Below are 20,043 nucleotides of genomic sequence, written 5' to 3' on the forward strand. Positions count from 1 at the left end.
AGCGTATATCATCACTGGAATGACTGATGAGACAGGACACTACAACTGGTCTGATGGCAGCACAACACAACAATACTGTAAGGGTATTGTGGTTTTTGTTAGAATTATTATATGGCAGCAGTGGACATATAGCAGCAGCGTATATAGTCACTGGAATGACTGATGAGACAGGACACTACCACTGGTCTGATGCAGCACAACACAACAATACTGTAAGGGACTTGTGGTTGTTGTTATAATTATTATACGGCAGCAGTGGACGTATACCAGCAGCGTATATCGTCACTGGAATGACTGATGAACAGGACACTACCACTGGTCTGATTGCAGCACAACACAACAACACTGTAAGGGTCTTGTGGTTGTTATTATTATTAGTATACGGCAGCAATGGACATATAGCAGCAGCGTATATCGTCACTGAAATGACTGATGAGACAGGACACTACCACTGGTCTGATGCAGCACAACACAACAACACTTTAAGGGACTTGTGGTTGTTGTTGTTGTTATTATTATTATTATACGGCAGCAGTGGACATATAGCAGCAGCGTATATCGTCACTGGAATGACTGATGAGATAGGACACTACCACTGTTCTGATGCAGCACAACACAACAACACTGTAAGGGACTTGTGGTTGTTGTTGTTGTTGTTTTTGTTATTATATGGCAGCAGTGGACATATAGCAGCAGCGTATACCATTGTGGCTGCCTCGTCACCGGAATGACTGATGAGACAGGACACTACCACTGGTCTGATGCAGAACAAACACAGCAACACTGTAAGGGACTTGTGGTTGTTGTTATAATTATTATACGGCAGTAGTGGACATATAGCAGCAGCGTATATCGTCACTGGAATGACTGATGAGACAGGACACTACCACTGGTCTGATGCAGCACAACACAACAACACTGTAAGGGACTTGTGGTTGTTGTTATAATTATTATACGGCAGCAGTGAACATATAGCAGCAGCGTATATCGTCACTGGAATGACTGATGAGAAAGGACACCACCACTGGTCTGATGCAGCACAACACAACAACATTGTAAGGGACTTGTGGTTGTTGTTATAATTATTATACGGCAGTAGTGGACATATAGCAGCAGCGTCTATCGTCACTGAAATGACTGATGAGACAGGACACTACCACTAGTCTGATGCAGCACAACACAACAGCACTGTAAGGGACTTGTGGTTGTTGTTATAATTATCATACGGCAGTAATGGACATATAGCAGCAGCGTATATCGTCACTGGAATGACTGATGAGACAGGACACTATCACTGGTCTGATGCAGCACAACACAACAACACTGTAAGGGACTTGTGGTTGTTATTATTATTAGTATACGGCAGCAGTGAACATATAGCAGCAGCGTATATCGTCACTGGAATGACTGATGAGACAGGACACTACCACTGGTCTGATGCAGCACAACACAACAACACTGTAAGGGACTTGTGGTTGTTGTTATAATTATTATACGACAGTAGTGGACATATAGTAGCAGCATATATCGTCACTGAAATGACTGATGAGACAGGACACTACCACTAGTCTGATGCAGCACAACACAACAGCACCGTAAGGGACTTGTGGTTGTTGTTATAATTATTATACGGCAGTAATGGACATATAGCAGCAGCGTATATCGTCACTGGAATGACTGATGAGACAGGACACTACCACTGGTCTTATGAAGCACAACACAACAGCACTGTAAAGGGTCTTGTGGTTGTTGTTACAATTTTTATATGGCAGTAGTGGACATATAGCAGCAGCGTATATCGTCACTGGAATGACTGATGAGACGGGACACTACCAAAGGTCTGATGCAGCACAACACAACAATACTGTAAGGGACTTGTGGTTGTTGTTATAATTATTATACAGCAGCAGTGGACAAATAGCAACAGCGTATATCGTCACTGGAATGACTGATGAACAGGACACTACCACTGGTCTGATCGCAGCACAACTCAACAACACTGTAAGGGTCTTGTGGTTGTTATTATTATTAGTATACGGCAGCAGTGGACATATAGCAGCAGCGTATATCGTCACTGGAATGACTGATGAGACAGGACACTACCACTGGTCTGATGCAGCACAACACAACAACACTTTAAGGGATTTGTGGTTGTTGTTGTTGTTATTATTATTATTATACGGCAGCAGTGGACATATAGCAGCAGCGTATATCGTCACTGGAATGACTGATGAGACAGGTCACTACCACTGGTCTGATGCAGCACAACACAACAACACTGTAAGGGATTTGTGGTTGTTGTTATAATTATTATACGGCAATAGTGTACATATAGCAGCAGCGTATAACGTCACTGGAATGACTGATGAGACAGGACACTACCACTGGTCTGATGGCAGCACAACACAACAATACTGTAAGGGTATTGTGGTTTTTGTTAGAATTATTATACGGCAGCAGTGGACATACAGCAGCAGCGTATATCGTCACTGGAATGACTGATGAGACAGGACACTACCACTGGTCTGATGCAGCACAACACAACAATACTGTAAGGGAATTGTGGTTGTTGTTATAATTATTATACGGCAGCAGTGGACAAATAGCAACAGCGTATATCGTCACTGGAATGACTGATGAACAGGACACTACCATTGGTCTGATGGCAGCACAAGACAGCAACACTGTAAGGGACTTGTGGTTGTTATAATTATTAGTATACGGCAGCAGTGGACATATAGCAGCAGCGTATATCGGCACTGGAATGACTGATGAGACAGGACACTACCACTGGTCTGATGCAGCACAACACAACAACACTTTAAGGGACTTGTGGTTGTTGTTGTTATTATTATTATTATACGGCAGCAGTGGACATATAGCAGCAGCGTATATGGTCACTGGAATGACAGATGAGACAGGACACTACCACTGTTCTGATGCAGCACAACACAACAACACTGTAAGGGACTTGTGGTTGTTGTTGTATTTGTTATTATATGGCAGCTGTGGACATATAGCAGAAGCGTATACCACTGTGGCTGCCTCGTCACCGGAATAAATGATGAGACAGGACACTACCACTGGTCTGATGCAGAACAAACACAGCAACACTGTAAGGGACTTGTGGTTGTTGTTATAATTATCATACGGCAGTAGTGGACATATAGCAGCAGCGTATATCGTCACTGGAATGACTGATGAGACAGGACACTACCACTGGTCTGATGCAGCACACCACAACAACACTGTAAGGGTCTTGTGGTTGTTGTTGTTATTATTATTATACGGCAGCAGTTGTCAAATAGCAACAGCGTATATCATCACTGGAATGACTGATGAACAGGACGCTACCACTGGTCTGATGGCAGCACAACACAACAACACTGTAAGGGTCTTGTGGTTGTTGTTGTTATAATTATTATACAACAGTAGTGGACATATAGCAGCAGCGTATATCGTCACTGAAATGACTGATGAGACAGGACACTACCACTGGTCTGATGCAGCACAACACAACAATACTGTAAGGGACTTGTGGTTGTTGTTATAATTATTATACGGCAGCAGTGGACAAATAGCAACAGCGTATATCATCACTGGAATGACTGATGAACAGGACACTACCACTGGTCTGATGCAGCACAACACAACAATACTGTAAGGGACTTGTGGTTGTTGTTGTTGTTATAATTATTATACAACAGTAGTGGACATATAGCAGCAGCGTATATCGTCACTGGAATGACTGATGAGACAGGACACTACCACTGGTCTGATGAAGCACAACACAACAACACTGTAAGGGTCTTGTGGTTGTTATTATTATTAGTATACGGCAGTAGTGAACATATAGCAGCAGCGTATATCGTCACTGGAATGACTGATGAGACAGGACACTAACACTGGTCTGATGCAGCACAACACAACAACACTGTAAGGGACTTGTGGTTGTTGTTGTTATAATTATTATACAACAGTAGTGGACATATAGCAGCAGCGTATATCGTCACTGAAATGACAGATGAGACAGGACACTACCACTAGTCTGATGCAGCACAACACAACAGCACCGTAAAGGGTCTTGTGGTTGTTGTTATAATTTTTATACGGCAGTAGTGGACATATAGCAGCAGCGTATATCGTCACTGGAATGACTGATGAGACGGGACACTACCACTGGTCTGCTGCAGCACAACACAACAATACTGTAAGGGACTTGTGGTTGTTGTTATAATTATTATACAGCAGCAGTGGACAAATAGCAACAGCGTATATCGTCACTGGAATGACTGATGAGCAGGACACTACGACTGGTCTGATCGCAGCACAACACAACAACACTGTAAGGGTCTTGTGGTTGTTATTAGTATACGGCAGCAGTGGACATATAGCAGCAGCGTATATCGTCACTGGAATGACTGATGAGACAGGACACTACCACTGGTCTGATGCAGCACAACACAACAACACTTTAAGGGACTTGTGGTTGTTGTTGTTGTTATTATTATTATACGGCAGCAGTGGACATATAGCAGCAGCGTATATCGTCACTGGAATGACTGATGAGACAGGTCACTACCACTGGTCTGATGCAGCACAACACAACAACACTGTAAGGGATTTGTGGTTGTTGTTATAATTATTATACGGCAATAGTGTACATATAGCAGCAGCGTATATCGTCACTGGAATGACTGATGAGACAGGACACTACCACTGGTCTGATGGCAGCACAACACAACAATACTGTAAGGGTATTGTGGTTTTTGTTAGAATTATTATACGGCAGCAGTGGACATACAGCAGCAGCGTATATCGTCACTGGAATGACTGATGAGACAGGACACTACCACTGGTCTGATGCAGCACAACACAACAATACTGTAAGGGAATTGTGGTTGTTGTTATAATTATTATACGGCAGCAGTGGACAAATAGCAACAGCGTATATCGTCACTGGAATGACTGATGAACAGGACACTACCATTGGTCTGATGGCAGCACAAGACAGCAACACTGTAAGGGACTTGTGGTTGTTATAATTATTAGTATACGGCAGCAGTGGACATATAGCAGCAGCGTATATCGGCACTGGAATGACTGATGAGACAGGACACTACCACTGGTCTGATGCAGCACAACACAACAACACTTTAAGGGACTTGTGGTTGTTGTTGTTATTATTATTATTATACGGCAGCAGTGGACATATAGCAGCAGCGTATATGGTCACTGGAATGACAGATGAGACAGGACACTACCACTGTTCTGATGCAGCACAACACAACAACACTGTAAGGGACTTGTGGTTGTTGTTGTATTTGTTATTATATGGCAGCTGTGGACATATAGCAGAAGCGTATACCACTGTGGCTGCCTCGTCACCGGAATAAATGATGAGACAGGACACTACCACTGGTCTGATGCAGAACAAACACAGCAACACTGTAAGGGACTTGTGGTTGTTGTTATAATTATCATACGGCAGTAGTGGACATATAGCAGCAGCGTATATCGTCACTGGAATGACTGATGAGACAGGACACTACCACTGGTCTGATGCAGCACACCACAACAACACTGTAAGGGTCTTGTGGTTGTTGTTGTTGTTATTATTATTATACGGCAGCAGTTGTCAAATAGCAACAGCGTATATCATCACTGGAATGACTGATGAACAGGACGCTACCACTGGTCTGATGGCAGCACAACACAACAACACTGTAAGGGTCTTGTGGTTGTTGTTGTTATAATTATTATACAACAGTAGTGGACATATAGCAGCAGCGTATATCGTCACTGAAATGACTGATGAGACAGGACACTACCACTGGTCTGATGCAGCACAACACAACAATACTGTAAGGGACTTGTGGTTGTTGTTATAATTATTATACGGCAGCAGTGGACAAATAGCAACAGCGTATATCATCACTGGAATGACTGATGAACAGGACACTACCACTGGTCTGATGCAGCACAACACAACAATACTGTAAGGGACTTGTGGTTGTTGTTGTTGTTATAATTATTATACAACAGTAGTGGACATATAGCAGCAGCGTATATCGTCACTGGAATGACTGATGAGACAGGACACTACCACTGGTCTGATGAAGCACAACACAACAACACTGTAAGGGTCTTTTGGTTGTTATTATTATTAGTATACGGCAGTAGTGAACATATAGCAGCAGCGTATATCGTCACTGGAATGACTGATGAGACAGGACACTAACACTGGTCTGATGCAGCACAACACAACAACACTGTAAGGGACTTGTGGTTGTTGTTGTTATAATTATTATACAACAGTAGTGGACATATAGCAGCAGCGTATATCGTCACTGAAATGACAGATGAGACAGGACACTACCACTAGTCTGATGCAGCACAACACAACAGCACCGTAAAGGGTCTTGTGGTTGTTGTTATAATTTTTATACGGCAGTAGTGGACATATAGCAGCAGCGTATATCATCACTGGAATGACTGATGAGACGGGACACTACCACTGGTCTGCTGCAGCACAACACAACAATACTGTAAGGGACTTGTGGTTGTTGTTATAATTATTATACAGCAGCAGTGGACAAATAGCAACAGCGTATATCGTCACTGGAATGACTGATGAGCAGGACACTACGACTGGTCTGATCGCAGCACAACACAACAACACTGTAAGGGTCTTGTGGTTGTTATTATTATTAGTATACGGCAGCAGTGGACATATAGCAGCAGCGTATATCGTCACTGGAATGACTGATGAGACAGGACACTACCACTGGTCTGATGCAGCACAACACAACAACACTTTAAGGGACTTGTGGTTGTTGTTGTTATTATTATTATACGGCAGCAGTGGACATATAGCAGCAGCGTATATCGTCACTGGAATGACTGATGAGACAGGTCACTACCACTGGTCTGATGCAGCACAACACAACAACACTGTAAGGGATTTGTGGTTGTTGTTATAATTATTATACGGCAATAGTGTACATATAGCAGCAGCGTATATCGTCACTGGAATGACTGATGAGACAGGACACTACCACTGGTCAGATGGCAGCACAACACAACAATACTGTAAGGGTATTGTGGTTTTTGTTAGAATTATTATACGGCAGCAGTGGACATATAGCAGCAGCGTATATCATCACTGGAATGACTGATGAGGCAGGACACTACCACTGGTCTGATGCAGAACAACACAACAATACTGTAAGGGACTTGTGGTTGTTATTATAATTATTATACGGCAGCAGTGGACAAATAGCAACAGCGTATATCATCACTGGAAAGACTGATGAACAGGACACTACCACTGGTCTGATGGCAGCACAACACAACAACACTGTAAGGGACTTGTGGTTGTTGTTGTTGTTATAATTATTATACAACAGTTTTGGACATATAGCAGCAGCGTATATCGTCACTGAAATGACTGATGAGACAGGACACTACCACTAGTCTGATGCAGCACAACACAACAGCACTGTAAGGGACTTGTGGTTGTTGTTATAATTATTATACGGCAGTAATGGACATATAGCAGCAGCGTATATCGTCACTGGAATGACTGATGAGACAGGACAATACCACTGGTCTGATGCAGCACAACACAACAGCACTGTAAAGGGTCTTGTGGTTGTTGTTATAATTTTTATACGGCAGTAGTGGACATATAGCAGCAGCGTATATCGTCACTGGAATGACTGATGAGACGGGACACTACCACTGGTCTGATGCAGCACAACACAACAATACTGTAAGGGACTCGTGGTTGTTGTTATAATTATTATACAGCAGCAGTGGACAAATAGCAACAGCGTATATCGTCACTGGAATGACTGATGAACAGGACACTACCACTGGTCTGATCGCAGCACAACACAACAACACTGTAAGGGTCTTGTGGTTGTTATTATTATTAGTATACGGCAGCAGTGGACATAAAGCAGCAGCGTATATCGTCACTGGAATGACTGATGAGACAGGACACTACCTCTGGTCTGATGCAGCACAACACAACAACACTGTAAGGGACTTGTGGTTGTTGTTATAATTATTATACGGCAGTAGTGGACATATAGCAGCAGCGTATATCGTCACTGAAATGACTGATGAGACAGGACACTACCACTAGTCTGATGCAGCACAACACAACAGCACTGTAAGGGACTTGTGGTTGTTGTTAGAATTATTATACGGCAGCAGTGGACATATAGCAGCAGCGTATATCGTCACTGGAATGACTGATGAGACAGGACACTACCACTGGTCTGATGCAGCACAACACAACAATACTGTAAGGGACTTGTGGTTGTTGTTATAATTATTATACGGCAGCAGTGGACATATAGCAGCAGCGTATATCGTCACTGGAATGACTGATGAGACAGGACACTAACACTGGTCTGATGAAGCACAACACAACAACACTGTAAGGGTCTTGTGGTTGTTATTATTATTAGTATACGGCAGCAGTGAACATATAGCAGCAGCGTATATCGTCACTGGAATGACTGATGAGACAAGACACTAACACTGGTCTGATGCAGCACAACACAACAACACTGTAAGGGACTTGTGGTTGTCGTTGTTGTTATAATTATTATTCAACAGTAGTGGACATATAGCAGCAGCGTATATCGTCACTAAAATGACTGATGAGACAGGACACTACCACTAGTCTGATGCAGCACAACACAACAGCACCGTAAGGGACTTGTGGTTGTTGTTGTTGTTATAATTATTATACGGCAGTAATGGACATATAGCAGCAGCGTATATCGTCACTGGAATGACTGACGAGACAGGACAATACCACTGGTCTGATGCAGCACAACACAACAGCACTGTAAAGGGTATTGTGGTTGTTGTTATAATTTTTATACGGCAGTAGTGGACATATAGCAGCAGCGTATATCGTCACTGGAATGACTGATGAGACGGGACACTACCACTGGTCTGATGAAGCACAACACAACAATACTGTAAGGGTATTGTGGTTGTTGTTATAATTATTATACAGCAGCAGTGGACAAATAGCAACAGCGTATATCGTCACTGGAATGACTGATGAACAGGACACTACCACTGGTCTGATCGCAGCACAACACAACAACACTGTAAGGGTCTTGTGGTTGTTATTATTATTAGTATACGGCAGCAGTGGACATATAGCAGCAGTGTATATCGTCACTGGAATGACTGATGAGACAGGACACTACCACTGGTCTGATGCAGCACAACACAACAACACTGTAAGGGATTTGTGGTTGTTGTTATAATTATTATACGGCAATAGTGTACATATAGCAGCAGCGTATATTGTCACTGGAATGACTGATGAGACAGGACACTACCACTGGTCTGATGGCAGCACAACACAACAATACTTTAAGGGTATTGTGGTTTTTGTTAGAATTATTATACGGCAGCAGTGGACATATAGCAGCAGCGTATATTGTCACTGGATTGACTGATGAGACAGGACACTACCACTGGTCTGATGCAGCACAACACAACAATACTGTAAGGGACTTGTGGTTGTTGTTATAATTATTATACGGCAGCAGTGGACAAATAGCAACAGCGTATATCATCACTGGAATGACTGATGAACAGGACACTACCACTGGTCTGATGCAGCACAACACAACAACACTGTAAGGGACTTGTGGTTGTTGTTATAATTATTATACGGCAGTAGTGGACATATAGCAGCAGCGTATATCGTCACTGAAATAACTGATGAGACAGGACACTACCACTAGTCTGATGCAGCACAACACAACAGCACTGTAAGGGACTTGTGGTTGTTGTTATAATTATTATACGGCAGTAATGGACATATAGCAGCAGCGTATATCGTCACTGGAATGACTGATGAGACAGGACACTACCACTGGTCTGATGCAGCACAACACAACAACACTGTAAGGGTCTTGTGGTTGTTATTATTATTAGTATACGGCAGCAGTGAACATATAGCAGCAGCGTATATCGTCACTGGAATGACTGATGAGACAGGACACTACCACTGGTCTGATGCAGCACAACACAACAACACTTTAAGGGACTTGTGGTTGTTGTTGTTGTTATAATTATTATACAACAGTAGTGGACATATAGCAGCAGCGTATATCGTCACTGAAATGACTGATGAGACAGGACACTACCACTAGTCTGATGCAGCACAACACAACAGCACCGTAAGGGACTTGTGGTTGTTGTTATAATTATTATAAGGCAGCAATGGACATATAGCAGCAGCGTATATCGTAACTGGAATGACTGATGAGACAGGTCACTACCACTGGTCTGATGCAGCACAACACAACAACACTGTAAGGGATTTGTGGTTGTTGTTATAATTATTATACGGCAATAGTGTACATATAGCAGCAGCGTATATCTTCACTGGAATGACTGATGAGACAGGACACTACCACTGGTCTGATGCAGCACAACACAACAATACAGTAAGGGACTTGTGGTTGTTGTTATAATTATTATACGGCAGCAGTGGACAAATAGCAACAGCGTATATCATCACTGGAATGACTGATGAACAGGACACTCCCACTGGTCTGATGGCAGCACAACACAACAACACTGTAAGGGACTTGTGGTTGTTATTATTATTAGTATACGGCAGCAGTGGACATATAGCAGCAGCGTATAGCGTCACTGGAATGACTCATGAGACAGGACACTACCACTGGTCTGATGCAGCACAACACAACAACACTTTAAGGGATTTGTGGTTGTTGTTGTTATTATTATACGGCAGCAGTGGACATATAGCAGCAGCGTATATCGTCACTGGAATGACTGATGAGACAGGACACTACCACTGTTCTGATGCAGCACAATACAACAACACTGTAAGGGACTTGTGGTTATTGTTGTTGTTTTTGTTATTATATGGCAGCAGTGGACATATAGCAGCAGCGTATACCACTGTGGCTGCCTCGTCACCGGAATGACTGATGAGACAGGACACTACCACTGGTCTGATGCAGAAAAAACACAGCAACACTGTAAGGGCCTTGTGGTTGTTGTTATAATTATTATACGGCAGTAGTGGACATATAGCAGCAGCTTATATCGTCACTGGAATGACTGATGAGACAGGACACTACCACTGGTCTGATGTAGCACAACACAACAACACTGTAAGGGACTTGTGGTTGTTGTTATAATTATTATACGGCAGTAGTGGACATATAGCAGCAGCGTATATCGCCACTGAAATGACTGATGAGACAGGACACTACCACTAGTCTGATGCAGCACAACACAACAGCACCGTAAGGGACTTGTGGTTGTTGTTAGAATTATTATACAGCAGTAATGGACATATAGCAGCAGCGTATATCGTCACTGGAATGACTGATGAGACAGGACACTACCACTGGTCAGATGCAGCACAACACAACAACACTTTAAGGGACTTGTGGTTATTGTTGTTATTATTATTATTATTATTATACGGCAGCAGTGGACATATAACAGCAGCGTATATCGTCACTGGAATGACTGATGAGACAGGTCACTACCACTGGTCTGATGCAGCACAACACAACAACACTGTAAGGGATTTGTGGTTGTTGTTATAATTATTATACGGCAATAGTGTACATATAGCAGCAGCGTATATCGTCACTGGAATGACTGATGAGACAGGACACTACCACTGGTCTGATGGCAGCACAACACAACAATACTGTAAGGGACTTGTGGTTGTTGTTGTTATAATTATTATACGGCAGTAATGGACATATAGCAGCAGCGTATATCGTCACTGGAATGACTGATGAGACAGGACACTACCACTGGTCTGATGAAGCACAACACAACAACACTGTAAGGGTCTTGTGGTTGTTATTATTATTAGTATACGGCAGCAGTGAACATATAGCAGCAGCGTATATCGTCACTGGAATGACGGATGAGACAGGACACTAACACTGGTCTGATGCAGCACAACACAACAACACTGTAAGGGACTTGTGGTTGGTGTTGTTGTTATAATTATTATACAACAGTAGTGGACCTATAGCAGCAGCGTATATCGTCACTGAAATGACTGATGAGACAGGACACTACCACTAGTCTGATGCAGCACAACACAACAGCACCGTAAGGGACTTGTGGTTGTTGTTGTTGTTATAATTATTATACGGCAGTAATGGACATATAGCAGCAGCGTATATCGTCACTGGAATGACTGACGAGACAGGACAATACCACTGGTCTGATGCAGCACAACACAACAGCACTGTAAAGGGTATTGTGGTTGTTGTTATAATTTTTATACGGCAGTAGTGGACATATAGCAGCAGCGTATATCGTCACTGGAATGACTGATGAGACGGGACACTACCACTGGTCTGATGAAGCACAACACAACAATACTGTAAGGGTATTGTGGTTGTTGTTATAATTATTATACAGCAGCAGTGGACAAATAGCAACAGCGTATATCGTCACTGGAATGACTGATGAACAGGACACTACCACTGGTTTGATCGCAGCACAACACAACAACACCGTAAGGGTCTTGTGGTTGTTATTATTATTAGTATACGGCAGCAGTGGACATATAGCAGCAGTGTATATCGTCACTGGAATGACTGATGAGACAGGACACTACCACTGGTCTGATGCAGCACAACACAACAACACTTTAAGGGACTTGTGGTTATTGTTGTTATTATTATTATACGGCAGCAGTGGACATATAGCAGCAGCGTATATCGTCACTGGAATGACTGATGAGACAGGTCACTACCACTGGTCTGATGCAGCACAACACAACAACACTGTAAGGGATTTGTGGTTGTTGTTATAATTATTATACGGCAATAGTGTATATATAGCAGCAGCGTATATCGTCACTGGAATGACTGATGAGACAGGACACTACCAGTGGTCTGATGGCAGCACAACACAACAATACTGTAAGGGTATTGTGGTTTTTGTTAGAATTATTATACGGCAGCAGTGAACATATAGCAGCAGCGTATATTGTCACTGGAATGACTGATGAGACAGGACACTACCACTGGTCTGATGCAGCACAACACAACAATACTGTAAGGGACTTGTGGTTGTTGTTATAATTATTATACGGCAGCAGTGGACAAATAGCAACAGCGTATATCATCACTGGAATGACTGATGAACAGGACACTGCCACTGGTCTGATGCAGCACAACACAACAACACTGTAAGGGACTTGTGGTTGTTGTTATAATTATTATACGGCAGTAGTGGACATATAGCAGCAGCGTATATCGTCACTGAAATAACTGATGAGACAGGACACTACCACTAGTCTGATGCAGCACAACACAACAGCACTGTAAGGGACTTGTGGTTGTTGTTATAATTATTATACGGCAGTAATGGACATATAGCAGCAGCGTATATCGTCACTGGAATGACTGATGAGACAGGACACTACCTCTGGTCTGATGCAGCACAACACAACAACACTGTAAGGGTCTTGTGGTTGTTATTATTATTAGTATACGGCAGCAGTGAACATATAGCAGCAGCGTATATCGTCACTGGAATGACTGATGAGACAGGACACTAACACTGGTCTGATGCAGCACAACACAACAACACTTTAAGGGACTTGTGGTTGTTGTTGTTATAATTATTATACAACAGTAGTGGACATATAGCAGCAGCGTATATCGTCACTGAAATGACTGATGAGACAGGACACTACCACTAGTCTGATGCAGCACAACACAACAGCACCGTAAGGGACTTGTGGTTGTTGTTATAATTATTATAAGGCAGCAGTGGACATATAGCAGCAGCGTATATCGTAACTGGAATGACTGATGAGACAGGTCACTACCACTGGTCTGATGCAGCACAACACAACAACACTGTAAGGGATTTGTGGTTGTTGTTATAATTATTATACGGCAATAGTGTACATATAGCAGCAGCGTATATCTTCACTGGAATGACTGATGAGACAGGACACTACCACTGGTCTGATGCAGCACAACACAACAATACTGTAAGGGACTTGTGGTTGTTGTTATAATTATTATACGGCAGCAGTGGACAAATAGCAACAGCGTATATCATCACTGGAATGACTGATGAACTAGACACTCCCACTGGTCTGATGGCAGCACAACACAACAACACTGTAAGGGACTTGTGGTTGTTATTATTATTAGTATACGGCAGCAGTGGACATATAGCAGCAGCGTATAGCGTCACTGGAATGACTGATGAGACAGGACACTACCAGTGGTCTGATGCAGCACAACACAACAACACTTTAAGGGATTTGTGGTTGTTGTTGTTGTTGTTGTTATAATTATTATACGGCAGCAGTGGACATATAGCAGCAGCGTATATCGTCACTGGAATGACTGATGAGACCGGACACTACCACTGTTCTCATGCAGCACAACACAACAACACTGTAAGGGACTTGTGGTTATTGTTGTTGTTTTTGTTATTATATGGCAGCAGTGGACATATAGCAGCAGCGTATACCACTGTGGCTGCCTCGTCACCGGAATGACTGATGAGACAGGACACTACCACTGGTCTGATGCAGAAAAAACACAGCAACACTGTAAGGGCCTTGTGGTTGTTGTTATAATTATTATACGGCAGTAGTGGACATATAGCAGCAGCGTATATCGTCACTGGAATGACTGATGAGACAGGACACTACCACTGGTCTGATGCAGCACAACAAAACAACACTGTAAGGGACTTGTGGTTGTTGTTATAATTATTATACGGCAGAAGTGGACATATAGCAGCAGCGTATATCGCCACTGAAATGACTGATGAGACAGGACACTACCACTAGTCTGATGCAGCACAACACAACAGCACCGTAAGGGACTTGTGGTTGTTGTTAGAATTATTATACGGCAGTAATGGTCATATAGCAGCAGCGTATATCGTCACTGGAATGACTGATGAGACAGGACACTACCACTGGTCTGATGCAGCACAACACAACAACACTTTAAGGGACTTGTAGTTATTGTTGTTATTATTATTATACGGCAGCAGTGGACATATAACAGCAGCGTATATCATCACTGGAATGACTGATGAGACAGGTCACTACCTCTGGTCTGATGCAGCACAACACAACAACACTGTAAGGGTCTTGTGGTTGTTATTATTATTAGTATACGGCAGCAGTGAACATATAGCAGCAGCGTATATCGTCACTGGAATGACTGATGAGACAGGACACTAACACTGGTCTGATGCAGCACAACACAACAACACTTTAAGGGACTTGTGGTTGTTGTTGTTGTTATAATTATTATACAACAGTAGTGGACATATAGCAGCAGCGTATATCGTCACTGAAATGACTGATGAGACAGGACACTACCACTAGTCTGATGTAGCACAACACAACAGCACCGTAAGGGACTTGTGGTTGTTGTTATAATTATTATAAGGCAGCAGTGGACATATAGCAGCAGCGTATATCGTAACTGGAAAGACTGATGAGACAGGTCACTACCACTGGTCTGATGCAGCACAACACAACAACACTGTAAGGGATTTGTGGTTGTTGTTATAATTATTATACGGCAATAGTGTACATATAGCAGCAGCGTATATCTTCACTGGAATGACTGATGAGACAGGACACTACCACTGGTCTGATGCAGCACAACACAACAATACTGTAAGGGACTTGTGGTTGTTGTTATAATTATTATACGGCAGCAGTGGACAAATAGCAACAGCGTATATCATCACTGGAATGACTGATGAACAGGACACTCCCACTGGTCTGATGGCAGCACAACACAACAACACTGTAAGGGACTTGTGGTTGTTATTATTATTAGTATACGGCAGCAGTGGACATATAGCGACAGCGTATAGCGTCACTGGAATGACTGATGAGACAGGACACTACCACTGGTCTGATGCAGCACAACACAACAACACTTTAAGGGATTTGTGGTTGTTGTTGTTGTTGTTATTATTATACGGCAGCAGTGGACATATAGCAGCAGCGTATATCGTCACTGGAATGACTGATGAGACAGGACACTACCACTGTTCTCATGCAGCACAACACAACAACACTGTAAGGGACTTGTGGTTATTGTTGTTGTTTTTGTTATTATATGGCAGCAGTGGACATATAGCAGCAGCGTATACCACTGTGGCTGCCTCGTCACCGGAATGACTGATGAGACAGGACACTACCACTGGTCTGATGCAGAAAAAACACAGCAACACTGTAAGGGCCTTGTGGTTGTTGTTATAATTATTATACGGCAGTAGTGGACATATAGCAGCAGCGTATATCGTCACTGGAATGACTGATGAGACAGGACACTACCACTGGTCTGATGCAGCACAACACAACAACACTGTAAGGGACTTGTGGTTGTTGTTATAATTATTATACGGCAGTAGTGGACATATAGCAGCAGCGTATATCGCCACTGAAATGACTGATGAGACAGGACACTACCACTAGTCTGATGCAGCACAACACAACAGCACCGTAAGGGACTTGTGGTTGTTGTTAGAATTATTATACGGCAGTAATGGACATATAGCAGCAGCGTATATCGTCACTGGAATGACTGATGAGACAGGACACTACCACTGGTCTGATGCAGCACAACACAACAACACTTTAAGGGACTTGTGGTTATTGTTGTTATTATTATTATACGGCAGCAGTGGACATATAACAGCAGCGTATATCGTCACTGGAATGACTGATGAGACAGGTCACTACCACTGGTCTGATGCAGCACAACACAACAACACTGTAAGGGATTTGTGGTTGTTGTTATAATTATTATACGGCAATAGTGTACATATAGCAGCAGCGTATATCGTCACTGGAATGACTGATGAGACAGGACACTACCACTGGTCTGATGGCAGCACAACACAACAATACTGTAAGGGTATTGTGGTTTTTGTTAGAATTATTATACGGCAGCAGTGGACATATAGCAGCAGCGTATATCGTCACTGGAATGACTGATGAGACAGGACACTACCACTGGTCTGATGGCAGCACAACACAACAACACTGTTAGGGACTTGTGGTTGTTGTTGTTATACCGTATATACTCGAGTATAAGCCGACTTTTTCAGCACTTTTTTTTGTGCTGAAAAAGCCACCTCGGCTTATACTCGAGTCAGTGCAGGCAGAGGCAGAGCAGTGTGAAGGAGGGACATGGAGCGCACAGCGCGCGGCGCTCCTGTGTCCCTCCTGCATCTCCGGCGGCAGCAGCGGCGGTTCTATTACAGGAAATACCCGTTCGTGACCTCTGATCACGAACCGGCACTTCCTATAATAGACCCGCCGCGGCCGCCGAAGATGCAGGAGGGACACAGGAGAGCCGCGCACGCTGTGTGCTTCGTGTCCCTCCAGAAGACAGCGCGGGATCGACGGAGGGGTAAGTAACAGCACTGTGGGGCATACCTGGCACTTGGGGAGGGAACGTATCTGGCAGCACTGTGGGGGCATATCTGGCAGCACTGTGGGGGCATATCTGGCAGCACTGTGGGGGCATAACTGGCAGCACTGTGGGGGCATATCTGGCAGCACTGTGGGGGCATATCTGGCAGCACTGTGGGGGCATAACTGGCAGCACTGTGGGGGCATATCTGGCAGCACTGTGGGGGCATATCTGGCAGCACTGTGGGGGCATATCTGGCAGCACTGTGGGGGCATATCTGGCAGCACTGTGGGGGCATAACTGGCAGCACTGTGGGGGCATATCTGGCAGCACTGTGGGGGCATATCTGGCAGCACTGTGGGGGCATAACTGGCAGCACTGTGGGGGCATATCTGGCAGCACTGTGGGGGCATATCTGGCAGCACTGTGGGGGCATAACTGGCAGCACTGTGGGGGCATAACTGGCAGCACTGTGGGGGCATATCTGGCAGCACTGTGGGGGCATAACTGGCAGCACTGTGGGGGCATATCTGGCAGCACTGTGGGGGCATATCTGGCAGCACTGTGGGGGCATAACTGGCAGCACTGTGGGGGCATATCTGGCAGCACTGTGGGGGCATATCTGGCAGCACTGTGGGGGCATATCTGGCAGCACTGTGGGGGCATATCTGGCAGCACTGTGGGGGCATAACTGGCAGCACTGTGGGGGCATAACTGGCAGCACTGTGGGGGCATATCTGGCAGCACTGTGGGGGCATATCTGGCAGCACTGTGGGGGCATAACTGGCAGCACTGTGGGGGCATATCTGGCAGCACTGTGGGGGCATATCTGGCAGCACTGTGGGGGCATAACTGGCAGCACTGTGGGGGCATAACTGGCAGCACTGTGGGGGCATATCTGGCAGCACTGTGGGGGCATAACTGGCAGCACTGTGGGGGCATATCTGGCAGCACTGTGGGGGCATATCTGGCAGCACTGTGGGGGCATATCTGGCAGCACTGTGGGGGCATAACTGGCAGCACTGTGGGGGCATATCTGGCAGCACTGTGGGGGCATATCTGGCAGCACTGTGGGGGCATATCTGGCAGCACTGTGGGGGCATATCTGGCAGCACTGTGGGGGCATATCTGGCACTATGAGGGCATATCTGGCACTGAGGGCTGTGTACGGCTAGAGCTGCATTTCCCACCCTAGGCTTATACTCGAGTCAATAAGTTTTCCCAGGTTTTTGTGGTAGAATTAGGTGCCTCGGCTTATATTCGGGTCGACTTATACTCGAGTATATACGGTAATTATTATACAACAGTAGTGGACATATAGCAGCAGCGTATATCGTCACTGAAATGACTGATGAGACAGGACACTACCACTAGTCTGATGCAGCACAACAAACAGCACTGTAAGGGACTTGTGGTTGTTGTTATAATTATTATACGGCAGTAATGGACATATAGCAGCAGCGTATATCGTCACTGGAATGACTGATGAGACAGGACAATACCACTGGTCTGATGCAGCACAACACAACAGCACTGTAAAGGGTCTTGTGGTTGTTGTTATAATTTTTATACGGCAGTAGTGGACATATAGCAGCAGCGTATATCGTCACTAGAATGACTGATGAGACGGGACACTACCACTGGTCTGATGCAGCACAACACAACAATACTGTAAGGGACTTGTGGTTGTTGTTATAATTATTATACAGCAGCAGTGGACAAATAGCAACAGCGTATATCATCACTGGAATGACTGATGAACAGGACACTACCACTGGTCTGATCGCAGCACAACACAACAACACTGTAAGGGTCTTGTGGTTGTTATTATTATTAGTATACGGCAGCAGTGGACATAAAGCAGCAGCGTATATTGTCACTGGAATGACTGATGAGACAGGACAATACCACTAGTCTGATGCAGCACAACACAAAAACACTGTAAGGGACTTGTGGTTGTTGTTGTTATAATTATTATACGGCAGTAGTGGACATATAGCAGCAGCGTATATCGTCACTGGAATGACTGATGAGACAGGACACTACCACTGGTCTGATGGCAGCACAACACAACAATACTGTAAGGGTATTGTGGTTTTTGTTAGAATTATTATACGGCAGCAGTGGACATATAGCAGCAGCGTATATCGTCACTGGAATGACTGATGAGACAGGACACTACCACTGGTCTGATGGCAGCACAACACAACAACACTGTAAGGGACTTGTGGTTGTTGTTGTTGTTATAATTATTATACAACAGTAGTGGACATATAGCAGCAGCGTATATCGTCACTGGAATGACTGATGAGACAGGACACTACCACTGGTCTGATGCAGCACAACACAACAATACTGTAAGGGACTTGTGGTTGTTGTTATAATTATTATACGGCAGCAGTGGACAAATAGCAACAGCGTATATCATCACTGGAATGACTGATGAACAGGACACTACCACTGGTCTGATGGCAGCACAACACAACAACACTGTAAGGGACTTGTGGTTGTTGTTATAATTATTATACAACAGTAGTGGACATATAGCAGCAGCGTATATCGTCACTGA

Source organism: Pseudophryne corroboree, chromosome 6 (genome assembly GCF_028390025.1).
Source record: "Pseudophryne corroboree isolate aPseCor3 chromosome 6, aPseCor3.hap2, whole genome shotgun sequence".
Taxonomy (NCBI): Eukaryota; Metazoa; Chordata; class Amphibia; order Anura; family Myobatrachidae; genus Pseudophryne; species Pseudophryne corroboree.